The sequence below is a fragment of the Lissotriton helveticus genome, chromosome 9, assembly GCF_964261635.1.
Source record: "Lissotriton helveticus chromosome 9, aLisHel1.1, whole genome shotgun sequence".
Lineage (NCBI taxonomy): Eukaryota > Metazoa > Chordata > Amphibia > Caudata > Salamandridae > Lissotriton > Lissotriton helveticus.
This window is the reverse complement of record NC_136070.1, coordinates 276,259,161-276,277,869: the sequence shown is the minus strand read 5'-3', so window position 1 is coordinate 276,277,869 and position 18,709 is coordinate 276,259,161. Positions and strand designations below refer to the sequence as shown.

The window sequence follows — 18,709 nt, the reverse complement described above, 5'->3', positions numbered from 1 at the left end:
CGAAGCAAAATATTTCTGTTTCAGGCAATGTGTGATGTAGTATCAGAAAAAAATAACAGTTAAAACCGGCCACTAGGGGGTGTGGCTTGGGGAGTCAAGATGGTGGTCGCACTCTAATAGTGCTCCGGACCTCTCCGTCATCAGCTGCAATCACTGCAGTGTGGGGCACCCCTGGATGACAAGACTGGATGACCAGGCGCTTGTAGACATCCTTTTCTGATTGGTGTGCCAGGAGCTTCTCACCAGCCCCAGAGAGCGTAATTTTGGGTCAGGGGCTGTGCACAGAGACAACACAAGATGGCGGCCCTGTGCTGGCTGCTCTCACGGATCCTGCCCGGAAGCACTGAGACTGGCAGAGGGGACACAGAGAGACGCAGGCCCAAGCAGGGGACCGGTGGAGCAAGATGGTACCAGCTGGTGATAAGGACGGGGGCTGGTGTGAAGGGGTGTCTGGCCTGCGTGTCCTGAGAGTGGCATGGCGTGGCCTAGCAGCCTTATCAACGGGTGTGCTCAGGTGCAAGGACCTGCCCTCATGGTTGGGCCCTGTGGCGCTTCATGGCCTCCTCCCCCCGTATTAACTTTCAAGTGCGTCTGGCCCTGCAGCATCATCTCTTCCTTGTAGCTGGGGTGCGGGGGACAGGGCCAACGGACCCTACTGGCATAAACTTGCCTGACCGCGAGTGCTGACAACCATTCCTGCCCTCTCCCAAGAGAATACACTGCGGGCCCACTGATACCAGGGCTGAACAAGGGCTATGGTTTCCTTTCTTCCGGCCCAGTCAGAGCAGTGCTGAGGTGCAAGTGGCTGAGGGTGACCACAGGTCGTTTCCAGGTACCTCGCCCAGCAGTGTGCACGATCTGGATCCAAGAATCGGTGCTGGCCGTCCCAAATGAGCAAGCTTGTCACCATTGTGCCTCCAACCACCGCTTGGAGATGGAGGAGGGACGATAAATCACTCTGACTGACAGTGGAGGAGGTGCAGTGAACTTGAGGACACAGTGTTGGGGCCCAGGGGACTACAGGGGGTGCTGGTGGTCTGAGGAAGGCCTGGCTATGGCTCCCCTTCTTGGTCCGTTGCTCACCCTCGATTATCACCGGATAAGTCCTGGGGCTCTTGGAGCGTCCCTGCGGAGCCTGGCTGCTTGTACTGCTACTAGTGTATGGCAAGGGGGCCGAGGCCAAACTCATCTCTGTGGTGCATACCGGCTGATGACATGGGGATAGACAAACCCCAGAAGCCGCATCCTTCCCAGACTCGCATTGACCAATACACCACCAGCTCTGGGGCGAGTGGATCAGGGGCAGCGGACAAAGAGGCCTCACCAGAGGGTGACTTGGCAACGATTCTCCAGCCCACATAGATGTCCCAAGCCACAGTTAAATCCAAAATAGGGGAGGTGCGGGTTCATGTGGCGCTCCTCCGCCAAGACCTGCGAAATGCAACAGCGAGAATCACAGATGCCGATGTGAGGTATCTCTCAAATCTATTGTACAACTTATCATCAAAGTCCCCAATGCTATTGGGTCCCTTTGGGCAAGGTGGGAGGATTGGGTATATCCTCTTGAGGATGACAACTGGAAAGATGCCCTAATGGCTACCAGGGTCATAACAATTTCCTCTAGGCTGCGACTGATTCAAATGTACTATTTCCACTGCACGTATTTTACTTCCGACCGTCTGAATAAGGCGTGCCTCCTTCAACATTCTACAAAGGTACCCACTTTCTAACAAATGGTCTGGGAATGCTCCTTTATTCAAAGATTCTGTGAGGCAGTGGTTGCAGAACTTTCAATAGTACTGGATAGGAAGTAGACATGTCCCCAACATTACTGCTGCGGAGGGTGTAGTAGGGTGCTGGGGGTATGAGGGCAGAGAAGGCCCTGCTGGGTATGGCCAGCATGGTAGCCAAAAGAGATCTAGCCTCTCATTGGAAAGTTGCTGCACCTCCCTCAATGGCGGCGAGGAGTGGACCACCACCAGGGGAATCCGGTGTACAAGGCCAGAGGCTGCCCAGCCACATACAATAAGATATGGGGCAAATGGTGGGGAGAGGCGGGTATGGATTGGATGTCCTAGTGGTACTGAAGCTCTATCGACCTGGATCATCTCCGGGCACTGTGAGACGAATGTGATAACTGCGCAAAATATCTTTCGTCATGTATTTACTACAGATGGTGATGTATCAATCGATGTGATTTTTATAAGTGTTACGCTATTCAGAATTCAATAAAATCGTTTATAAAAAAAAAACAGCGATCAGATGAGAAAACAGGACCAAAAACTGTCAAAAACCAGCCCACATAGTAGCCTGTCAAACCAGCCAGTTGGGCACTGCCTGATTGCCCTGTGGGTCTGTCTGACCCTGGAACTCACACTTTCTGAGGGTCAACCCTCTCGAAACACAGACCGACACCGCTTGAGATAACAATTATTTTTGTCAAAAGTGCCTCAAGGCTAAAAATGAGGCACACATTTACAAATCAGGGCAGTTTTGAACTTGTAAAGGCAGGTTCTATAGGTGTTTTTGCAAGATATGGAAGACTATGTACATTGTGCTTGCTGAAGGCAATGCTTGTGGTAATATCAAGGAGGCAGAAGTAAAAACAAGACCATAAAACAGGCCCATAAATAACCCAAATTAGGCCCCGTACTAACCTGTCAGATCAGACTTTTGTACATTGCCAGATTGCCCTATAAACCAGTCAGACCTTGGCGCTCACACATTCTGAGGGATGGCCCTCCCTAGTTATTGGCTGTCCCCCCCTAAAGGCAACTATGTTTTTCTAAAAAAAAAAATGGACCTAATATTAGGGAGGGTGTTGGCCTAGGTTATGGGCATGTTGTTCATGTTGATTTACCCAATATAAACACAAATGATGCCTGCAGCAGGCATAAATGCATGCAGTCTTTTAAACAGCATAAAACAGCTATGCAGCTTGTCTTTTTAAATTCCTAACTGCCCTAGTGCTGAATGTGGACTACTTACATCTATGGGATTTGATTTCACTAAAATAAATAAGGGCCAGACTTTCAAAGATTTTGCTCTTGTGTTTGTGACTTTATTTACCCATACTCGATGCAATATCCTTGTTGGGATTTTACAATGCAACGCAAATGGCTATTTTCATTGCTTAGTTCAAGAAATGTGTCACAGAATATTGTGCTTTTGTTTTTTTACCTACATCCATATACACAAAGGCACGTAGACTTGGACTTGTGCCAGAATCCGGTGCCTGTTTGAGGTTGGCATAACAAGGAGAATTATCTTCTCCTCAGTTTTTCCTGTTTGCATGTGTTTTGCATTCTGCAACACACATACATAGAGGAAAAAGCCTCAAAAGCTGTTTTTATTCCGGAATGGGCCCCTTCCTGCACAAACCAATCCTTGGCTCCGCTTATACACCCTTGCACTGTGGTGCAAGGGTGCCTACTTTGGCGCAAGGCACCACGTTGTGCACCAGCCGAAGAAGAAAGCAGACCTTCATCATTTTTTGGATGATATGGCGTAGTTCTGCTCTCTCTAGGTGATGCATGCAAAAAGAACAATTGATGGGCAGAAGGCAGAACAATGTCATACATTCACCCCAGTACAAAGATCGGAGCCTAAATCCATCGTTTTTTTGCTCACCAAGCCATTACAGTTTGGACCCAGGCATATGCAAATCAGTCTTGACCCTGCACCCAATGGGAACCGTCCGGCCTGAACGGCCAGGCCAGTGCCTCCCTGTACTGGAAACAAGCATCCTAGTATCTGTTTCCGGCTTCCAGCACTCATCAACCAGGAAAGCTTGACTCCAGAGGCATGGAGAGCACAGGACCCACGTCTGGGAATACCCGTCCCACTCGGGGTGACAAATGCAAAAAGAACAATTGATGTGGCTTTTGCTTTCTTGCCCTAAGTGCGCCGGGTATGCCCAGACATGGGTCTCTGGCTCACTGTGCCACTGGAATCAAGCTATCCTGGCTGATGAGGGGTGAAACCCCGAAACCGGTCCTAGGATGCTTGTTTCCGGTACAGGGTTGACCTGGCTTGGCAGTTCGGGCTGGACTGTTCTCATGAGGCACAGGGTCAAGACTGATTTGCATATGGCCAGGTCTAAACTGGGGTGGCATGGTGAGCAAAAGAATGATGGATTTAACCCAGATCTTTTGCCTGGGGGGAATAGTTTTATTTGTTCTGCATTCCGTCCATCAATTGTGTGTCTTTTGCTTTCTCGCCCTAAGTGGGCCGGGTATGCCCAGACGTGGGTCCCGGGCTCACTATGCAACTGGAATCAAGCTATCCTGGCTGATGAGGGGTGAAACTCCTAAACCGGTCCTAGGATGCTTGTTTCCGGTCCAGGGAGGACCTGGCTTGGCAGTTCGGGCTGGACTGTTCCCATGAGGCACAGGGTCAAGACTGTTTCGCCATATGGCCAGGTCTAAACTGGGGTGGCATGGTGAGAAAAAGAATGATGGATTTAACCCAGATCTTTTGACTGGGGGGATTGTTTTGATTTGTTCTGCATTCCATCCATTAATTGTGTGTCTTTTGCTTTCTTGCCCTAAGTGCGCAGGGTATGCCCAGACGTGGGTCCCGGGCCCACTGTGCCACTGGAATCAAGCTATCCTGGCTGATGAGGGGTAAAACCCCAAAACCGGTCCTAGGATGCTTGTTTCCGGTCCAGGGAGGACCTGGCTTGGCAGTGTGGGCTGGACTGTTCCCATGAGACACAGGGTCAAGAATGATTTGCATATGGCAACTAGGGTGGCATGGTGAGCAAAAGAATGATGGATTTAACCCAGATCTTTTGACTGGGGGTGAATGTTTTGATTTGTTCTGCATTCCGTCCATCAATTGTGTGTCTTTTGCTCTCTAGGTGATGAAGCACAGCAATTTGACTCACTGCCTTGCACCACTTCCCCATGAAGTAAGTTTTGTATTGAGTACATGGCAAGTTGAAGTGATGCTTTGTTTTTCTTTGTCTTTTTGTGTGTCTTTAGAGAACCTGCTACTACATTGATAAGCTGAGTACTTTTTTGTTCTTACACTCTATAACACACATCTCATAGACGCACACATCCACCCATTGGTGAGCTAAGAGCTTTTACACTTTTTGTGGAGAAGTGTGGCTCAATGGTTAGAGCGGCAGACCCTGATGCAGAGGTCTAGCCCGGGACCAGGGTTCAATTCCCCGCCTCGGCGGGTCTTGGGCTCAAAAATTCCACGGACCTGATAATTCTCGCCTCGGTGCCTATTCCAATCATGGAGTCCCACTCTGCAACTCTGGGCAATAGCTTGCTTAATCTCCACAACGGCCCCCACAACGCTAAGGATGCCTGGCCTCCACCTTGGAGGTGCCCAGGAGTGGACACCTCACAGGGAAAGCCAGGATGGGTTCCACAGCGGTATTCGTACAAGCGCCTTGAGACCCTTGCGGGTGAGTAGTGCGCTATACAAGTATCAATTCACTTTCTCATACACATCTCACAGACACACCCACCCACTAATTTGGAACCATACTTCTTCCTTCTATGTAGGGCAAAGTGTTTCAGAAGGAGGTTTTAGACAGGTTTTGCTCTGTCCCTAGCTCCGGTTATGGAGAACAGCTCAGAGGCAGGATCAGATACTGAGACAGCAACTGAAGGAAAATGAAATGGAGCAGAATCTGGTAGTGATATTTCAGTCCGTGGGATTTCATAAGATGACTCGTCTTCCAGCGAGTCTGAGGAACATCATCACAGCAGTCATGATGTCCCTTGCAAGCACAATATGTGCAGCAGCAAGACAGCAGAATGGTAGACCAGCACAGAGAGCAGGCCCGTGCAGCAGCAAGCACAGACAAAGTGCTCTCTTGGGAGCCTCCCAATCTAGCACAGTGCCAAATTCCCCCGTTCACTACAGCTGTTGGATGTTAAATCGATACAGCAATTTGTTTTACCTATTAACTATGCCCATCTCTTTTGGATGTTGTGCATCATAAGGTTTGAGGGAGCATGGAGGCATTCTTTGGCCTCATTCAAGGGCACACCAGAGAACTCCCAAGTCACTTGGGGAGTTTTTCTGTGCCTTGTGCTCAAAATGAGGATAGTGCACAAACTAAGAGTAAAGTCCTACTGGTCTACTCACACGGTTGGAGAAACACTTAGCATCGCACCCGTCATGAGCAGGGATAGTTTTTTGCTATTCAACGCATGCTGCATTTCAATTATCATTCTGCTGCAGTGCCCAGACCACGACAGGGTATGGAAATTTCGGATTGTTGTGCAACATTTGTCTGACTCAATTCTAGAGATTTATGCTCCTGGAAAGAATATAGCCATTGATGAGTCCTAGATGGCTGTTGTTCAGGCGTTACATGCTGAGCAGCAAAACCTTGTTATGGAATCAAAATGTACATGCTGTGTGGCATCTCGACTGGTTATGCATACAGCCTGTGAGTGTATACGGAGAAGGACTCTGCTCTAAATCCTGTAGGTTGCCCTACCCCACTAGAAGTCATAGCGTGGAAGCTTGTCCAACCACTCCTTCATAAAGATTATAACCATTATGTGCATGAGATGCATAATGAGCACATTTCTATAATACCTTAGGCCTTTGATATTTCATTTTCTACTGCTTACTACTCTCAATCATCTCACTGGTTTTCACTTTTTCATAGATCAGTTTTTCATTTCTGTGGACTTTTTGTTTCCTGTTGTTTGTGGCCACTTGATCTGATTGGATTCTTACATGGGTTTACTGGGTTGATTTAAGAATTCTATATTGCATTTTGTTACCATTGCAAACTTGAAAAAGCATTTCTAAGACGGAACATGCGTCAGCTGCCAGAGTTTTGTGGACTTATGGTTTTTCAATCAACACTATTCAGAATGCAGGCATTTCTTATTTACTTTATAGGACATAAGAAACAAATGGACTGGTTAAAACAATATAAAAAAATGGACACTGTTCTATGTGCTCCTCTGTCATAGATTGATTGCATATTTTGACTGTAGTATACAATCAATTCAACACCTTCTAGAGAGCATGGTGTTAGGATAATATTTAGAGCACCTTTTGTATGAACAAATAGTTTATACACTGGATTTATTTAAGATGCTAATTTATGGAACCCTTACTTAGTTTTTCTGAGTAGGTGTGTGAGTATTCAGAACCACAGCTACCAAAAAAAAGCCATTGAATGTGAGACTGTTAGGGAAGCAGTAGCCTCCACTTCATCTGCTGTAGAAGACGTGGCAAGGCTCAAAGATTGGTACTTTGCTGACCGCATTCCTGCCACAGTGAGAAGACTTCCACATGAAGTTGCTACGGAGTCTGTTCTAAGCAAAGAAAGTGGCAGGGGACTTGTTATTGTCCCCAGAGCACATCTCAGCCAGGTCTATGTTTTCCAACTTGCTTTACAGTGTATCATAACAAAAGTGAAGCATTGCGAAATTGACCGAGGTGGAGCTGTCCTAGTATACCGTTCAATGGCTATGCAAAGATATATAATTTCCACGTGTCACTACTTCACAAGGTCAAGCAACCTGTCGTTTTGCTTCCTCTAGTTGAGGAACTCTTGGACTTGCTTAAGGCCTGCTTAACACTTTTACCCGCAGTCAGAACAAGGTAGATGTTATGTTTTCCGTATGACAAGTGCACCACAGTCATCACACTGCACATAATGGTGGACGGAACATAGCTCGCATTGTCACAGAGTACTCTGTGCAGCAAAACCTAAAGTCTTTAGAAGTTTTTGAAGTGCTCTTTACGGAATTTAGGACCAATTTCCCCAGCAGGTTTACCTTAGTTTCTAAGGTAGATGTATTCACTCAGTTCAGGAATTCTAGAGCTCGAGGCATACTTGGACACCCCTCAACTTGCATCTACAACCTGGACAAAGTTGCTTTTAGTACAGCAAGTGTGCAAAGGGCACATGAAAGTCACATCTTCATGAGCTTCAGGTAGCTGACCCAGAAGGCGTTCGAGGGTCACTTGGCAAGAATACAGGATCAGTCTATCCTCGAGATTCCCGTAGACCATGTTTTGATCAGTTTCTCTTGTGGGTTCTGGGCAAAGAAACAAAGGTGGGCAGCGTATTTATCTAGACATATGGGGTAGCGGTTGCTAGTATGAATTTTGTGGATTCCTGCTGATTTCACCAGGTTCCATCACATAAATATAAGGAAAATATGTGATTATAGGAAAAGTTTGAGATTTACAGGGCATTGTGAGTAAGAAATCTTTGTGGGATCCATGCAAGGCACACCATCCTGAAATTCCCCGATTGTCTAGTTTTCAAAATGTATGTGGTTAGTAGGTTTCCATGGGTGGTGGCCGAGCACAGCCTCCAATACCGCAGCTACCCTTGTTGCTGATCTCTTCATAAGCATTTTAGGACCTTTTGTATTGTGGTCTCTTGGCCCACCCCACAAGTTTGCAAGGACTTTCGGGTAAAATCAACTAGTGAGAGCCACAGAAGTCATCCCACCATCGTTTTCAGAAACATGCAGGTTTGGTAGAATTCCCTGGGTGCTGGCTGACCTAGCGCTTGAAATCCACTGCTACCCAAACTAAAAAAAAGGGTGGTTTACAGTCGAAAAAAAAGTTGGTGTCCATGTAGCGTTTTGGTTCCCTTGCTGTTGTGGAAGCTAGGCCCACCCACACAGATGAGGTACCCTTTATATATGGAGACTTGGGGAAAAGGTGGGTGGTAAGAAATTTGAGCTCCCCATGCCCACCGAATCAAGAATTATTCATCATAGGGAGGAGCTTGGCGGGCATCCGAGATGGCCGCGTGAGCACAGCGCTCCCCGGACCCCCGCCGCTCCCGGCTTAATATCCTGATTTAATCCTGAATTTTTGCGAGGATTCATATAGAGGACGTTGGGCTGATCTACCTGGACTTTTCGTAAACGGATTTGGACCTCGGGTGCCTGAATTATGTTCACTTGAACTTTTGGGCTCCGCCCTCGAAGTGCGCCCGGGACTGGGTGAGGTTCGGTGGCCGTCTTGGAGTTGAACAACAACGGCAGGGGGATTGGTCTTGTGAGTCCCCCTCTTAAGTTTCGGTTTCGTTTCTGCCTCGGACTGGGACATTGGTGAGAGGGCTGGGCCAGAGCTGCGGCCGTGCTACACGTAGGTTGTCTGGCCCTTGGCTGCACTGTTTCTGGAGTGGGCTGCCTCTATCCTGGTGCTACACCTCTTGTAGTCCTTTGGTCCAGGGGCCTCCGTTTCTGGTGCCCGGTCTGTCGACCCTGGTGACATTGCTTGTGACGCATCTTCAAAATGGCGGGCAGAGGGGACCGAGAGACGCGCAAGACGAAGACACCTCTGCGCGGGGGTCCGGTTCAATCTAATGTCATGGATCGTTATACCCACTCTAAGGGGTCCCCCGGAGCTGCCCTGCCCGGTCCCACTGCGTCGGACCAAGTACTGGATGCGTCGCCGGAGCCCTCCTTGCAGGACATCATGGGCGCCATTTCTGGCATGAGGGAATCCATAGGCCACCAGTATGAAACTTTGGCCCACAAACTGGACACTGTGGCGATTGAGGTCAATTTGATTCGAGCCGATCTCTCCAAGACGAACGAAAAGGTGAAATCGTTGGATATCAAATCTTCCAGCCTCACGACGGACGTCTCTGATATTCAGACGGAGATTGGCAATCTCCGCAGGGTGAACGATTTCATGACCCGGCGCTTGGAGGATTTTGAGAACAGGGCGCGTCGCTGTAATGTTCGCGTGGTTGGTGTGCCGGAGAATCCAGAACCCCACTCGGTTGATCTCCTGGTTGAAGATCTTATCCAGAATCACCTTTCACCGTCTGGCCTTAGTAAATTTTTCGCAGTGGAGCGCGCACATCGTGTTCCGGGGGGCCAGGGCAAGCCAGGCGCCCCGCCGAGACCTATTGTTGCCAAGCTTTTCCACTACAGAGATCGGGACGCTATCCTGCAGGCCTCGCGGGTGAAGGGCCCAGTAGTCTTTGAAAATGCCACGGTGAACTTTTATCCGGACTTTTCCCAACAGGTCCAGAAGCAGCGGATGGGATTTCGTGGTGCCAAGAAACGTCTTAGGGACTTGGGGACGCGTTACGCAATGCTCTTTCCGACTAGGCTGCGGGTGGAGCATGATGATCGAACTTTCTTTTTTGATCGGCCAGAGGCTGTGAATGACTGGCTGGACTCCCTGCCTAATCGACCTCCTGAGACTGAGTCCGAAGCCCACCCGGGCGGTGCTGAAGGTGGTGTTGAGAGCTGAACGTTTCGTTTTTGACTGATGCCTTGTTTTGTATGACTTTTCTGGGGATGTAAGCCTATGTTCCTCTACCTCATATGTGTTTTGATGTATGGTCTTATTCTCGTTATTTATTGATCGGGGGCGGGTGGAACGGAGCCTTTCCTCCTCCGGGGTCTTCGTGTAGAATAGGGGTTCTTGGGCGACAGGCACACTGCAGGTTGGGGTGGCTTTTTAGCTTTTTGCAGGGGTGCAGGGTGGGGGGTGTTTTCTTGTTATTTGGGGGGTGGGTGGTTGGGAAGTTCATTGTTTGTGTGTTCTGTGTTCAAGGCGACTTTATTCTGTATTTGAATTGCTTTTTGTGGTCGTGCTCATTGATGGGGGGTTTGGGCTTTGTCGGGTGGGATGGGGGGTAGCGGGTTGAGATTTGTTTCGTGGAACGTTAATGGTCTGGGTGATCGTATCAAACGCAGTGTGGTGTTGAAATGTATACGACGTTTATCTCCTGACATTGTTTTCCTGCAGGAGACTCATTTGATAGGCAATGTCTGTCATGCAATGAACAGGTGGGGCTATCGCCTCGTAGCACATTCGGGGTTCACCTCGGGTTCCAGGGGTGTGGGTATCCTCATTCGGGCTTCCCTCCCCCTGGCTATTGATGATGTTATACAGGATGACCGGGGGCGGTATGCTGTCCTTGTGGGTCGGTATGAAGGCCGTACCCTCTCCTTATTAACTGTTTATGTGCCCCCCGGCTTGCAGACTTCCACCTTTTCAGATTTGGGCCGTGTCTTGTTGGACCTTCCTGATAGTACTCTCTTTCTGGCTGGTGACTTTAATTCGGTAGTCTCTGGCCTTCATGATCGCCACCCTCCTAGGGATACCCCGGCGGCTCAGCAGTGGTTGGGTGGCTTTTTGGATACCTTCGGCCTAGTGGACTGCTGGAGGCTTTTGCATCCTACGCAGCTGCAGTACACCTTTCACTCCGGGGCCCATGGGAGTTTGTCTCGGCTGGATTATTTCCTGATGCCTGCGGCTCAGTCCCCGGCTGTGCGTGAGATTGTGCACTTGCCCAGGGGTATCTCTGACCACTCTCCGCTCTGGCTTCGTTTTGAGGTTGGGGTGGAAGCAGCGGGCAGGGTGGCTCCCATTAATCCGTGGTACCTTGCCTCCCCTGAGACCCGCACCCTTTTACTTAAGTCCCTCGACTCGTATTTTCTGGATAACGAGGGGTCGGTTTCATCTGCTGTGTCCCTGTGGGAGGCCTTTAAGACTGTGATTCGTGGGCAGGCCCTCTCCCTTATTGCTGAGGCTAAGAGAGCGAGGAATAGAGAAGTGGTTGATCTTGAGGGGGAAATTTCTGTACTGGAGGAGGGCTTGGAATCTGGTGTCACGCCTGAGAAGCTCCATGCCCTGGGTCTGAAACAATTTGATTATAAGTCCTTGGTCACGGATGCCGCCAAAGTGATGTTTCGGGAGCAACAGGGACGTTTGTATGATGTGGGTGACAAAGCGGGTAAATTGCTGGCGTGGCTGGATAAGAAGGAGAGAGCTAATCGTGTGGTACCCGTGATTCAGTCTGCATGTGGTGTGAGTGTAACGGACCCGATTGGGATAGTTGACCGGTTTGCCGAGTACTTCCGTGTGGTGTATACCCCTGTGTCTGTGAGGGATGTGGTTGACTCTCGCCTTCTGTTGCGTGATATAGCCCTGCCCATTGTTTCTGATTCGGACCGTGTGGCGTTGGACTCCCCCTTTACGGTTGATGAGATAGCTACTGCCATCCGTTCCCTCCGTTCTGGCAAAGCATTGGGCCCGAACGGGTTGCCAATCGAATTGTACAAGTTGCGTCTGGATAGGATTGCTCCGTATCTCCGCGCCATGTTTCTGGAGTCCCGGGAACGGGGTATTCTCCCTTATGATCAGAGACTGGCCACGATAGTTGTCATCCCCAAGGAGGGCAAACCACGTGATCTTTGTTCCTCCTATAGGCCCATATCCCTACTAAATGTTGAACCCAAGGTGTTGGCGAAACTCCTGGCCACCCGTCTCTTGACGGTCATTAGTGACTTGGTCCATCCGGATCAATCTGGATTTATCCCACATCGCAACACGGCTCTGAACCTACGTCGTCTTCATGGCGCGATCGCGAGGGCGGGGCTTCTGACGGAGCCGGCCATTTTGGCATCGTTGGATGCATCCATGGCCTTCGACACGGTGGAGTGGCCCTATCTTTGGGCGGCTCTTGAGAAATTTGGTTTTGGGCCTGACTTTATTGGTTGGGTCCAGTTGCTGTACGCGGCACCTCTGGCGCAAGTAGTGGTAAATGGTAGGGTTTCGGCTCCTTTCACCCTCGGCAGGGGTACCCGTCAGGGATGCCCCTTGTCTCCATTACTGTTTGCTCTCGCCTTGGAACCGTTGGCTGCCTGGCTCCGGTGGGAACCGTCTCTCAAGGGGATTCGCTGGTCTCCGGACTTTGAGGACCGCGTTTCGCTTTACGCGGACGATATCCTTTTATACCTCACCTCCCCGCGTAAATCTCTGTCTGTTCTGTTTGATGTTCTTGCTTCTTTTGGAGCCAACTCGGGCCTCGTTATTAACTGGACCAAGTCCTGTGTATATGTTCTCTCGGGGGTTTTGCCCCCCTTGCCGAGTAGACTTCCTATTCAAGTGGTCCAGTCGGGCTTCAAGTACTTAGGGATTTTTATTACGTTGGACCCGACGCTCCGCTTTGAGCGTAATCTCCTCCCACCGTTGCTTAGACTGCGATTGGATGTGGCCCATTGGCGCAAGCTTCCTTTATCTCCGCTGGGCAGGGCGGCCCTGTTTAAAATGATGTCCTTGCCGCGATTCCTTTACGCGCTTCACAACTCCTATGACGCTATCCCTAAGACCTATTTCCAAGAGATTGAGAGTCTTCAACGGCAGTTGATATGGGATGGGCGACCCCGTATCGCACTCGCAAAGCTCACCATCCCCTGGTATGACGGGGGCATGGCGCTCCCCGATATCAAGCGATATTATTGGGCTTCCCAGTTGTCTGCCATTAATCATGTGATGTTTTCCCCGGGTCGTAATCCTGCATTCGAGATGGACAGACTCCAGCTTCCGGGTGGGGACTTTACTAGAGCGCTTTATTCCCGATCGGCCGGGCGCCATCTTGTGGGCCCATCCAGGATTGCAGTAACGGTGTGGCGGGTTGCGAGTGTGAGTTTGGGGTGGGAGGATCGATTGACGTTGGCGACACCGCTTTATGCATCCGAACGTTTGGGCGGACTCTGGTCTACCAAGGGTTTCGACCGCTGGGATGTGATTGGGATCTGTAAGGTGGGTGACGTGTACTCGAACGGTTGTGTGAAGTCGTTCCAGGCCCTCCAGGCGGAATATGGTTTGAGTGGTAGGGAATTTTTTCGCTACCTGCAGGTCCGACATGCCCTCGCCTCAGTCTTGGTTCCTGATGAGGCCCTGCCTGAATCTTCCCCTCTCGAGGACCGTGTCCTTGATGGGCATCTTCCCGATAGCACTATTTCTCTGATTTACAAGAAATTGATTAATAATCGGGTGGACTTACTGGTCCGACTTCGGGAGGCTTGGGTTTGCGATGGGTTGGAACTGGACGACGAGGATTGGCAATCGGCGCTCTCTTCTCCCAAGGAGGTGGCCATTCCTGCCCGTCTCCGTTTGGTTCAGCTTAAGATTCTTCATCGAGTCTATGTCACTGGTCCGCGTCTGGTTACGATGGGCTTTTCTTCGGATGGGCTATGCAAGCGTGGATGTGGCTTGAGTGCGACCTTTTTGCATATCCTTTGGGAGTGCCCGGTTGTAGCTGCTTATTGGACTGCTGTGCTTGAGGTGATGACTGCTGTTACGAATGTGGCCCTGCGGCCGGAGCCTCGCAGATGTCTGTTGAATGTGTGGGAACCCACTGACTACTCTGTGGCCCAGACCAGATGGGCTACCCTTGGTTACATGATTGCGAAGCGGGATGTCGCGCAACTCTGGGGCGCTTCCAGGCCCCCTGAGGTCTCGAAGTGGGAAGACAATATGGACTGGTCCATGTTTCGTGAGAAGACGGTTTATGTGGCCAGGGGCAGGCCCAGGGCGTGGACGAAGGTTTGGGGCCAGTGGAATGATTATTGTGGGGGTATTTGCACCCCTCCCCTTGAAAACACTGCTGAGATTGTCCTTTCTCCCTAGACTAGAGTTCCCGGAACCTTTCCGTAGGGTTTTTTATACTTCCGGTTCTCCCCGCTGCTCCCCTCCCCCCCCTCCCCGACTTGATTGGAGCCTCCGGGCTCTGGGTGTGTTCTCCTGATCGTGGAACCGTCCCCTCCGCTCTTTGGGCTGACCTTAATTATCGTCCATTCGCCTTTAGTGTTTATGTTTTTTTTTGGTTTTTTTTGTTTTTTTTGTAAAAATAAAAATACAAATTGTTCTGTGATGTCTATAGAGTAATGCTTTGTACTTGAGCTGTACCTATCCACGGGTGTACATTTTTCTTACATGCATTGTGCCTTGTTATTAGCGGCCAGCCCGTGAGGTTGTAGGCCCATTCTTGTACTTTTCTATGCTTACTCCAATAAAGGTTTTGGAAAAAAAAAAAAAAAGAAAAAAAAAAAAAAGAATTATTCATCATGGAAATGTGTGCTTTTAGCAAAAGCTTCAGGTGTGCAAAGGCTTCTGGGTAAAATCACTTTGTGAGAGCCATGCAAGTCACACCACCCTGGACTCTCAAATGTGTCTAGTTTCAGAATAAACAGTTTTGGTAATTTTCCTAGGTGCCAGCTGAGCTACAACCCATAATCCACAGACACCCAAATTGCAAAACAAGTGTTGGTTTACAGAGGAAACCTTTGTGTGTCAATATTGCGTTTTGGGCATTTTCCTGTTGCAGGCGCAAGGCCCACTCACTAAAGTCATACACTATTTTTATGAAGAGACAAAGGTGAACGCTATGTGATAGGAAATGTGGGGATCCCCACTGATTCCAGAACTTTCTATCACAGAAATGTGAGGCAAATGTGTGATTGTATGCACAGTTTGGGGTTTCCAAGGGCTTTGGGATAAAACACTTTGGTATAATCACAGACTTCACACTACTCTGGATGTCCCTGGTGTCTAATTTTAAGAAATGTCTGCGGATGGTAGGTTTGTCTCGGTGGCAGCTGAACTAGGGTCCAAAATCTGCAGACACCCACATTGTAAAAAAAAAGCATGTATTCTGCTGGGAAACATGATATTGAATTGATCTATACAATGAAATCCCATTGTACGGTGCAGCTCAGTTGTTTGCTTGGGTATCTCGGGGTCTTAAAGAACCTACAAACCCTATATACCCCTGCGACCAGAAGAGTTCAGTGGATGTGCCATTGTAGTGCTTCTCAGCCATTGTGAACCGAAGTTACAGAGGAAAATGTTATCAAACTGCTGTTTTTGCATATTCAATTTTTTTTTTTCAAAAGTTATTTTCTATGGGAAAACTGTGTGGGATGGATCTTGAAATCAAAATGTTGTTTACTATTCAGCAATGTATAGCTTTCCAACACCACCCAAGGGTTTCACATCTGTTGACCAAAAACTGAAAGTAGGTTGAAAACACAAAAAATAGGAAAAGTGGGCTTCCTCTTAGAAGATCCCAGAACTGTGATATAAATGGTTTTTAATGCTGCTCTGAATGTTCCTGAAAGCTGGGAAGATGGCGATTTTAGGCCACCATACCTTTGTTGATGCCAGTTTTGGAGCAAAACAAAGACTTTTAAGTAGAACACTTTTTGCCCATTTTTCTTCAAAAAAACACATTTCATTTCCCCATATTTCGGGTAATTTTTCAGTCTCCTCCGGGGGAATCCACAAACCTTGGGTATGTTTAGAATCCCCATCATGTTGAGAAAAAAGGACACAGATTTGGCCTGGATATACCCTATGTGGAAAAACGTTAAGGAGGCCTAAGTGCAAGCTAACCCAATTATCATATGGAATAGTCTCTAAATGCTAATATTCTAAGTCACTTTATTAATAGGATAGCAGACTACTTTTCTGAAGATAGTGACAGGTTCCAGGATATGAGGCGTCTGGGGAATTAACTTGCAAGTTGCTGAAGATCATGATAAGGTAGGAGGGGGAATAAGGAAGAAGTGAGGGAAGAAGGAATGTGAGTTGGAAAACAGCAAGGAGAGTCAACATCACTACATAAAGCAAATGTGGTCAAAACAGTATGCGCACATCCAGTCCCTCTGAACAGACCAACATCAGGCATTTTTTTTACTGTTTGTTTAAGCAAATCATCATCATGCACCTCAAGTTTCCAAGGATTTTGTCTGCACTTCTTCAAGAAATGAGTGGGCTGCAACAGTGTCAATGAAAAGGAAAGTCTTGACCTTTTGGTAGACTCTCAGTTTCACCCTGTTCTACACTGTGGCTGAAATTTCTATGGTTAACAACTCTATCCATATCTCCATTCATCGCCTACTTCTGACCCAAATTACTGTGCTGACATATGGGAATAGGAATCCCATGGTTGTAATACAGGAGGTTATGGTTCAGAGATGCAACTAACTTTGAAATAAGTTATTGTAGCTTATGGGCATACCAAAATAATCATAAATGATCCACCATAATTGATCAATTCAAAGAGGGACAAGATGTTTTAAACCCTTTCAAGGGCAGAGAGTAGCCTTTTTCCCCATGGGTGGACCAGAGTAATCCTTGGGTGACAAGTTATTCACAAAGAAAAATTGCATGATTGCAGACTGGCGAACCAAAACACTCAAATGTTTGCTAAGCTTCTGATGTTCTCCAATACACATTTTTCCATCAAATACTAGCAGGTCAACACTGAAATTTGCCAAAAAACTGCCATATCCTGATACTCCAGGTTAATGGTTGTCAGGTTTCCCCACTGTTGTTTGACCGTGGGACACCACTGAATCCACTGCTGCCCCCAGCATCAAGACAGAAGAATCAATCACTGTCCTCATTTCATCAATGTCTACTTTATCTTGCAACTATATCTGATCAAATCCTTCAACATACTTTTTACAATTATGTAGATGACTCTCATATCAACCTAAAACTAGAAAACCCAACCTGGAATGTATACTTAGATTGCTTCTGAATAGCAGTCCAAAAGAATAACTAAAGTGCATCTAACTACTTCTGAGCTTGTGGCCTACTTAGCTGATTTAAGTACATCATCTTGAAAAGCCACAGGTGGAGGCATGCCCACCTAATGCAGTAAGTGTTAGAATCTCCCGGGAGCTCCTCAAGCATGTGTTTGTCCGATCTGTTGTATTATGTGTAGCTTATTGGATAAGCAGAATCACATTTATGGTATTTTAAAGACCGTTTCCTGTCCCCAACCGTGTGAGATTAAGTTCTTGCCTCTGGTAAGCAAGTCTGCCCTCTGTTCATTCCCTATTTGAATACTGAATTCTTTGTCCCACGTCCTCTGTATAACTAACTTTGGTAACTCAACCAGTTATATCATGATATTATATTCAGATATAACATGACTTAGATGCTCACGGCCCAACAGTTTTTTTCGAAAAAGTTTTTCCTGCGTAGCCCCAACCTTTATCTGAAGTTTTTAAAGCCAGTACCAGACATGCACTCAGGTAAATCATTCCCTCTGGCCCTCGCCCTTTCAAAGGATTTGATTGTACCTCCCTAATACATACCTCATATTGTGATGCAGCCGCCCTCCCGCCAAGGTTTAAAAGATACTCTTTTCTATTCGAGGTATAAATTCCGTAGTACGAGGAGGCCCCAGTTCAAATCATGGCTTCCACATGGAGAACACGTGATACATTTAGCGTGGTTGATATCTGTGGTAACAATTCAGGACTAAAGTTTACTCCACATTATGGGTGAGTGAGTTAAACTGTGAACACATAGTGCAGAAAGATTACACACAATCTAACATCATTAGGCATGATGTTTCTTTCTTCGTTAATATTAAGCTTCAGAATATTCAAATCCAGTGCATACTGTTCCTCCTCCCTTGGAAGAAATCAAGACTCGCCTCTTCAGTCAACACCTTTTTGCCGTGTATCCCCCTAGCTCATGACAGTCCAGAACACCATCACCCTACTCTGTCCTCCTCTCCTTCAACTTCCCCCGCCTCCCATCCACTACCTCGACTTCTCCATCCCTTTTGCAATATTCCTCCTCTACAGCATTTAGCCCCAGCAGGATTCCTCCATTTATTGTACAGAGCTAAGGCATTTTTTTAATCTAGAACTGCATAAAATCACATACACAATCAATCCAGGCTTAGCTACGTGCTGTGTTATGTTACACGTTGTTTTTATAGCACATCTTCTACCAATTACTTCCCCTCTTAGAGTTTTGCAAAGAGCTTGTCTGGTTTTGTGGGGTCTCTCCTTCTCTGTGGTGGCCGCAAAACTCTGGAATACTCTGCCCTCTTCGATCTCTCATGCGGAATCGCTTCCGGTGTTCAAAAAACTCCTAATGAGTTGTTTTTTTGCCATTTTAGTCAGCCACTCTGCAT

At 47.9% G+C, this 18,709-nt stretch overlaps 1 protein-coding gene across 2 annotated transcripts in view; it reads right to left on the bottom strand.

The window, feature by feature from the left end:
* The window catches only part of ADCK1 (aarF domain containing kinase 1), an 855,153-nt gene that overhangs the window by 518,564 nt on the left and 317,880 nt on the right, over positions 1 to 18,709 (bottom strand). The gene's annotated exons all lie outside the window — the stretch shown is intronic.